Consider the following 9,310-nt stretch of genomic DNA (forward strand, 5'->3'; position numbering starts at 1 on the left):
TCTAGCTACACGTTTAGCATCACCAACTTACATGCAAAGTGTCACCTAGTTACATGTTTAGTGTCACCAACTTACATGCATTGTGTCATCTAGCTACATGTTTAGTGTCACCAACTTACATGCATAGTGTCACCTAGTTACATGTTTAGCATCACCAACTTACATGCATAGTGTCACCTAGTTACATGTTTAGTGTCACCAACTTTCATGCATAGTGTCACCTAGTTACATGTTTAGTGTCACCAGCTTACATGCATAGTGTCATCTAGATACATGTTTAGTGTCACCAACTTACACGCATAGTGTCATCTAGCTACATGTTTAGTGTCACCAACTTACATGCATAGTGTCATCTAGCTACATGTTTAGTGTCACCAACTTACATTCATAGTGTCATCTAGATACATGTTTAGTGTCACCAACTTTCATGCATAGTGCCATCTAGCTACACGTTTAGCATCACCAGCTTACACGCATAGTGTCATCTAGTTACATGTTTAGCATCACCAGCTTACACGCATAGTGTTATCTAGTTGCATGTTTAGCATCACCAACTTTCATGCATAGTGTCATCTAGCTACATGTTTAGCATCACCAGCTTACACGCATAGTTTCATCTAGCTACACGTTTAGCATCACCAGCTTACAAGCATAGTGTCATCTAGTTACATGTTTAGCATCACCAACTTTCATGCATAGTGTCATCTAGCTACATGTTTAGTGTCACCAACTTACACGCATAGTTTCATCTAGCTACACGTTTAGCATGACCAACTTACACGCATAGTGTCATCTAGTTACATGTTTAGCATCACCAACTTTCATGCATAGTGCCATCTAGCTACATGTTTAGCATCACCAACTTACACGCATAGTTTCATCTAGCTACACGTTTAGCATCACCAACTTACACGCATAGTGTCATCTAGCTACACGTTTAGCATCACCAACTTACACGCATTGAGTCATCTAGCTACATGTTTAGTGTCACCAACTTTCATGCATAGGGTCATCTAGCTACACGTTTAGTGTCACCAACTTACATGCATAGTGTCATCTATCTACATGTTTAGTGTCACCAACTTTCATGCATAGGGTCATCTAGCTACACGTTTAGTGTCACCAACTTACACGCATAGTGTCACCTAGCTACATGTTTAGTGACACCAACTTACACGCATAGTGTCACCTAGTTACACGTTTAGTGTCACCAACTTACATGCATAGTGTCATCTAGCTACATGTTAAGTGTCATCAACTGACATGCAAAGTGTCACCTAGCTACACGTTTAGCATCACCAACTTACGTGCATAGTGTCATCTAGCTACATGTTTAGTGTCACCAACTTACACGCATAGTGTCACCTAGCAACATGTTTAGCATCACCTACTTACATGCATAGTTTCACCTAGTTACACGGTTAGCATCACCAACTTACACGCATAGTGTCATCTAGCCACACGTTTAGCATCACCAACTTACACGCATAGTGTCATCTAGCTACATGTTTAGCATCACCAACTTACATGCATAGTGTCATCTAGCTACATGTTTAGCATCACCAACTTACACGCATAGTGTCATCTACCTACATGTTTAGCATCACCAACTTACACGCATAGTGTCATCTAGCTACATGTTTAGCATCACCAACTTACACGCATAGTGTCACCTAGCTACACGTTTAGCATCACCAACTTACACGCATAGTGTCATCTAGTTACATGTTTAGCATCACCAACTTACACGCATAGTGTCATCTAGTTACATGTTTAGCATCACCAACTTACATGTATAGTGTCATCTAGCTACATGTTTAGTGTCACCAACTTACACGCATAGTGTTATCTAGCTACACGTTTAGCATCACCAACTTACATGCATAGTGTCATCTACCTACATGTTTTGCATCACCAACTTACACGCATAGTGTCATCTAGTTACACGTTTAGCATCACCAGCTTACACGCATAGTGTCATCTAGCTACATGTTTAGTGTCACCAACTTACACGCATAGTGTCATCTAGCTACACGTTTAGCATGACCAACTTACATGCATAGTGTCATCTAGGTACATGTTTAGTGTCACCAACTTACATGCATAGTGTCATCTAGATACATGTTTAGTGTCACCAACTTACATGCATAGTGTCATCTAGATACATGTTTAGCATCACCAACTTACATTCATCACTTAGCTATATGTGTCACCTTGCTACATGTTTAGCATCACCAACTTAAATGCATAGCGTCACTTGGCTACATGATCAGTTTCACGAACTTGCATGCATAATATCATCTTGCTACATGTTTGGCATCACCAACTTACATGCATAGTTTCATCTAGCTACATGTTTAGTATTACCAACTTACATTCATAGTGTCTCTTGGCTCAATGTCTCCTAGCTTCATTTTTGGTCTCACTAACTTACAAGCATAGTGTTATGTAGCTACATGTTTAGTTTCACCAACTTACGTGCATAGTATCACCAAACTATATGTTTAGTGCCCCGTGAATTGATCTTCAGCGACCCATGCTTGTTATAAGATGCGACAAACGGGATCGGGTGGTCGGGCTCCCTGACTCGCATAACTCGATGCATGTCATCCTTTCCAAATTGCGTAGATCGATGCTCGAGATGTCAATCACTGGATTGTCTGGTTCAGACTCGATTATTTATAAACCGCCCTCATATAGCTGGATATAGTGTGGAGTTAAACATTTAACAACCAAATTAAAACATGTTTAGTGTCACCAACTTCCATGTATAGTGTTATGTGAAGGAAGTGACGTCACGATGAATGGACGCATTATTGCCAGCTCTCATGGAGTGGTGTAAATGTTCCAAGATTGGTGGATAATGAAATGACTTTTGCGACCAAATATGTGCAGAATGTAAGCTAAATCAATATTATATACTGATAAATAACATTTTATGTAAGGATGGCTGTTAAACTGTGAGATATTTGGCTGATTGTATTTGGCTGAAAATCCAGCCAGTGTAATATTGCCTATTATCGGGTGACACGAGTGCCAACGTCACCCGCTTTCACTGATATATTATCAGCTATCTTAAACTGTTGTTTCGGAGGAAAAAACACCAACAAACTATATTAGTTTACTGGACAGTTATAAGCCCGTTTGTGTCCTTTGTATGGAGAAAACATCATCATCAGATAAGCGCATTCGCCCCGAGGTGACTACACCCGGGTCGGACATTGACATCAAGAGGCAGTGTAACCTACCAAGTCCAGACCTGGACATCTCGGACACATCTCTCACAATGCAAGACGCAAGCAGTGACGATATATTTCACGATAAACTACTCAACGTTCTGAAGAGTAAAGAAGTAATGTCAGTTATCTGCAGTACAGTTGCCGAGGTTATCCGGCCCATGCTCAGGGAGAAAATGGAGACGCTAATCTCGAAATGTAAAGAAATGGAAAGGAACATTGAATCTCTGAACAATAACCTGGACGAGAAGAACCTAATAATCCAAAATCTAAATAATCGCTTGGATCGAAACGAACAATACTCCCGCCGCAATAATATTCGCATTACAGGCAACACCGAACAAGAGGGGGAGAGTACTGATGATATCGTTGTCGCGAAATCAATAGGAGTGGATGTATCCGCAGTAGATATCGATATCAGTCAGAAGGTAACCAGGCGACGTGCTGCACCCTAGGAGAGACACCGCCCGATCATCGTCAGGTTGGTGAGTAGCGCGACAAAGCGCTTGCTTCTTCAATCCAGATCAAAATCAAAACTTGTGAAACGCGACCGAAATACGCCCAGAAGCCCGACGGTTAGTTTCCGAGGGAAGGTTCGAATCTACTTGGTGGAGTTATCGTCATTAAACTTAAGGATGGGAGGGTGAAAAAAGTTGCTAATAACACTCATTTTCAGGAAGTGATCGGAGTAACAGTGCTTAAAATCTCCCTCGGCCAAAACAAAAATGATTGAGCATTTGTAGTGAAATATGTGTAACAATATTGATTTAAAAACTGTCACATGTGCCATTTAACTGTTTCCTTAAGTTTTGATTACAACTTTAAATCAGTACTTCCAACGTACTTTCAGACAATCTATGTACTGAACTTCACAAAAGATTACTCATCCAGTGGGACTCTGTCCATGACGTGATTATAGCCAGTGATGAACTACTGAGATATCATGTTCAGTCGAGACCCGAAAGCGTTGGCTTGAGGGGCTCGAATGAAAATTTCCAAATGCAAATACTCGATAAAATCCCGGAAATAGACACACACATAGTATTTATCGATATTGTAAACCTATTGTTTTATTTAAAAAAACAAAAACATGCACACTCTTTAACACCTCGTACTTACTCGGTTGGGAGGCGTCAACATCGAACGTTCTGTTGTTGCTATGGTGATTGTGATTTTGGTAAGGACCTGGGGTCAGATGATGACGGACTACTTTCCTGAGTGTAACTCATTCATAAGTTGCTCGTGCTTCAGTTGAATGTTCACCTACGTCTGTATGTAATGAAAATAAAGAAACTCGAAATCGTCTGCGAGTTTGTTTGTTATTATCATCAGTTACATTATCTGTTGTTATGTTAACATAATCGTTTTTTCAGAGTGTAAACCCCCTGGATACCACAGCGACACATATGTCCCTCCTCTTCAACCCTCACTTCGAAATCGAATAAAATTCAAAATACATCACGCAGATTAATACACTTCACAGTTTTGAATTCTCCCTTCTGTTTATCATATACTGTCATTTTAGGCAATTCAAAATTACTGAAAGTGACTTCTGAAAATTAGGTACATTGTAAATCTCGCCAAATCACAATTCACGGCGTAAAATAAGTATTTACTGTGTGTTTAGAAATCTAAATATCGGATACTTACTCGAATAATTAAAGTAGAAAAATAGCATATTAGCGATCACGGGTATCCAATCACTATTGATAATTCTGAAACGTCGCTGATAAGCCTAAAATCGTTTAGAATGTTTTGGAATATACGCATACACGAACGTCGAAGTGTACGTTCCACCATATTGGATTGTGTTAACAAAATGCCGGTTATGAGACGCCTATTCGATCAGGTATATTTCAAGCTCAGCTGCTATACAGGCATCCCTGAATTTCTCATACATATTCGAAACATTGGATAAATGGTTTTAGTCACCAATGCAAACTATCAAGATGAAATCATGCGAAATAAATAAGGTATGGAAACGAAAATTGTGCTCGGAAAACTGTACTTGCTGAAATGTAAACAAAGCAAAATTCAGATTTAACACTGTGTAGCATTTTAAGAGGTACTTTCGTCTAATTTTTGCATACATTGGCTCGATCACGCGTTTGAGAATATTCATGGGAAGAGTATCGTTGCACTAATTATGGAAATACGCATATATACATTACAATGATGTGGTAAATTCAACAGAACCCGTTTACAAAAGTTTCCGTCCTGTGTGGCGCCATGACTGACGCTAAATCGCGCACAACGACCCCAGTTTATCTGCATTTCTGACTAATTCTCTTTGTTACATTGGAAAACATGGTAAACAAATAACAGTACGCAGATTGTCAGAATGCTTCTGATTACTTACGTGACCCATTTATGCGTGTACGATCCCTCAATCAACGAATATCCTCCTCTGGAAATCCCGCGTACTGTTGTCAGTGAACACGCCATTTTGTAAAAGTCAGTCACCGGTAGTGATGTCATACGGAAGTAAACATTGTTGTACATATTTGGTAATTTCTTGGAATTGTTAACATTCAACTTGGCACCCAGCGTGTTCTTTGTTTTTGTCTAGTTTGCATTTTCATCATCGCCTTGATAATCCAGATACGACGGAAACCTTTTTGTGTAGGGTCACATTATTTATGAGTAGTAAGCAGCACATAGGATGACGTCACTTATGACAGTGGTGTCATGAATTAATGCGCTACTGCAATCATGAGAATAGACAAATTCACCGGTTCGATGCTAAATAGGTGCGATTTTGGGGGGTGTAAGATAAATATTACCTTTGATAAAGTTTGACATATAGGCATTATCCATAAACTTAAATCCTATGGTATTGAAGGGAAATTATTGAAATGGTTTGAAAGCTACCTAAAAATAGATGTCTACGGGATGTTTGATGGGTATGGTTCAGACTTACGACCAGTTACGGCCGGAGTTCCACAAAGGTCAGTGTTAGGACCGTTACTGTTTTTAATTTTCATAAACGGCATTATAGACGATATTGATAGTAATATTAGATTGTTTGCCGATGACACATCCCCATATGTCGTGTTAAATGATCGACATAGAGCAGCACATTGTCTGTATAACGATCTAAGTAGAACATCCTCTTGAGCAGAAAACTGGCAGGTCGATTTCAACCATGATAAAACAATTACAACTTATGTGTTTGGGCACCATGTCACACGAATAATGTCATCTATCTACATGTTTAGTGCGCCATAACTACATGCTTAGTATCACATGCTCAGTGTTACCAACTTAAAGCTTAGTGTTACCAACTTACATGCTTAGTGTTACCAACTTACATGCTTAGTCTTACCAACGTACATGCTTAGTGTAACCAATTTAATGCTTAGTGTTACCAACTTCCATGCTTAGTGTTACCAACTTCCATGCTTAGTGTTACCAACTTACATGATTAGTTTTACAAACGCAATGCTTGGTGTTACAAACTTAATGCTTAGTGTTACAAACTTACATGATTAGTTTTACCAACGCAATGCTTAGTGTTACCAACTTACTTGATTAGTTTTACCAACGCAATGCTTAGTGTTACCAACTTACATGCTTTAGTGTCAACAACAACATGAGTAGTGTCTTCTAGCTACATGTGTAGTGTGCCCAAGCTACATGCATGTATTTAGTTTCATGGTGATACATGTATAGTGTATCATGTTTAGTGCCACAAAGTTACATGCTTCGTGTCACCTTCGTGTTTTTTACACATTAATCGGAAGAAAAAAACTTGTGTTTTATCTTAATCCGGATACGGATTTACTGTGTTATCGATTGAATGTAAATGATTTAAAGCTGCATCTATTTTAAATGTATGTCCAGGAAATGGGGAATACAATCGCCTTTCCTACTCAGTATTTCCTTTCCGATGGCTATAGTGACATGGATCGTGTTTCCCATAATCCTGAATGGCACAGAGCACTCGGGAGATTGAGCCATGGTATATCGAAGTGCCTATGGGAGCTGTTATTTTGTTGAGTCAGCAATACAAATTCCTAATCATTCCTGACCCCCCAGTAGCGGAACCAACAATCTTCAGCTTTGACGTCGTTTCTAGCGTGACGTAGTTCCGACCTCACGTCACAATAAGATTCGAATGATGTCAAAAATACCCCCCGGATGACGTGAACAATACACTGTTGTCTCGTGATGTGATATGACCCTAGAACACTTATGATTTTTATTAACCCCGATATGTTTGCCTTCGAAGGTAATAAATAAAATATAATGTATAAATAACAATAGAAACTTGAAACAGATCAATCACTTGATAGGCGAAAGCCTGTTCACCTCCAACATTATTGAATACAGAATGGAAATCTGAGCTCAAGCTCAACGCCCTAAGAGAAAGGTTAGATGATACCTGACACCATCAGGCAATATCGTTTTCATAAATACCAATTTCCTATTTCCTACTAAAACAGTCACGTGCATGTACGACAAATGTCCTTGACGTTCAACGAAACTCGATGTTTGTACTGTATTTAAACACAACTTTAGTCGATAATAAATACAGAGATGCAATTGCCAAGCAGCATGACTGCTACATGTGTATATATCTGTATTATCCTACTGCCTAGCAACATGACTACTACATGTGTATATATCTGTATTATCATATTGCCTAGCAACATGACTGCTACATGTGTATATATCTGTATTACCCTGTTGAGCTATAACTAGATTTGAAACACGCACAGTGTCACTTAAGTGAGCAGGTAAGGTTTTTGGCCGCTTTTAGCAGTATTCAAGCAATATATAAAGGTTGGACACAAGAAACGGGCATCGCAAATTTTACCCATGGGGAAATCGAGCCCGGTCCTTTGACGTGACGAACAGAAGCCGCTAGGCCGCTCCTCTGCCCCATGCCACAAAAAGACATCGTAATGTCAAATGACAAAATGAAGATTAAAGCCATGGATCTACAGCTTATATAATGTTAAGAGGCTAAGCGTTAGTCTGCACCTACCGGGGTATATGCGGTTTTGTGGGTCAGAGTTCATTCCACTCGCGGGCTACTCCGATAGGTTAAGACTATTGGGAGAGATACTGCTACAGCATATTTATCTTGCGACACTCTGAAATTGTAAAAGAATTTAAACACATTAAAATTGATAGGTAACAGACGTTCGATTGAACGGAGGTTAACTGTATCACGTGACATTCATTGACTCCTAAACAACGTGCAGCTTCGAAGCTGGTATCAACCAGCTTCTTCTACTTTTTTGAAACATGTAAACAGTAGCTATTAGACAAACCAGGTATAGTCAGGGATGGGTGTTTTTGCCAGTTAGACAAAGTAGGCATATGGATCAACCTATGTTACTTTGAACAGGGATGCACGAAATGTAAACTAATAGACAAATTTTCTTTATTCATTCATTATCTATCTTAGTACATAAAAAGAGCTACTCTCTAAGAAGATGTGCATCTCTGTCAGCATAGTCTATCAGAGATTTATTCATATACAGTTAACTACGTTTATAACTAACATGCTTATAACGAAATGACCGATATAACGAACTTATTCTTTAGTTCCAGCCATTTGATGTGTATTTGCTGTATATATGTTTAAAACGAACTACGGTTATTGCGAACTAAAATTAGTGGTCCCTTTGAGCTCGTTATAACCGTACTTTACTGTATTAAAAACAAGCGCTCTTCTCTACACACCACTCCAAATCCTAGCTATTCTTCTTCGCGTACAGTTCTAAATCAAAAATAACTGAAATTAATCTTACCCCAATACTAGGTGTTTGATTCTATTATCTGCTCTTATTCTTTACATTGTCAAACTATCTCAGTTCACTTACATTTCTACATTTAAAAGAAACACACTTTAATTAATCTTATCCGATTAAAAAGTACTTGAATAAATACAGTGCTGTCTATATTGTAGCACGATTTTAAGTTGTCCCAACCCAAACACCCCTATAAATCTACGTGCAGCCTGTTTTCTATATTGCGGGGTATAAGTGATTGATTCTCCCCTTTCCCTTCCAACCGGGATACGTTTTATTTATCAGGATCAAGTGAACCAATCAGCTCTCAAT

Source organism: Haliotis cracherodii, unplaced genomic scaffold (genome assembly GCF_022045235.1).
Source record: "Haliotis cracherodii isolate W230 unplaced genomic scaffold, xgHalCrac1.p SCAF_9, whole genome shotgun sequence".
Taxonomy (NCBI): domain Eukaryota; kingdom Metazoa; phylum Mollusca; class Gastropoda; order Lepetellida; family Haliotidae; genus Haliotis; species Haliotis cracherodii.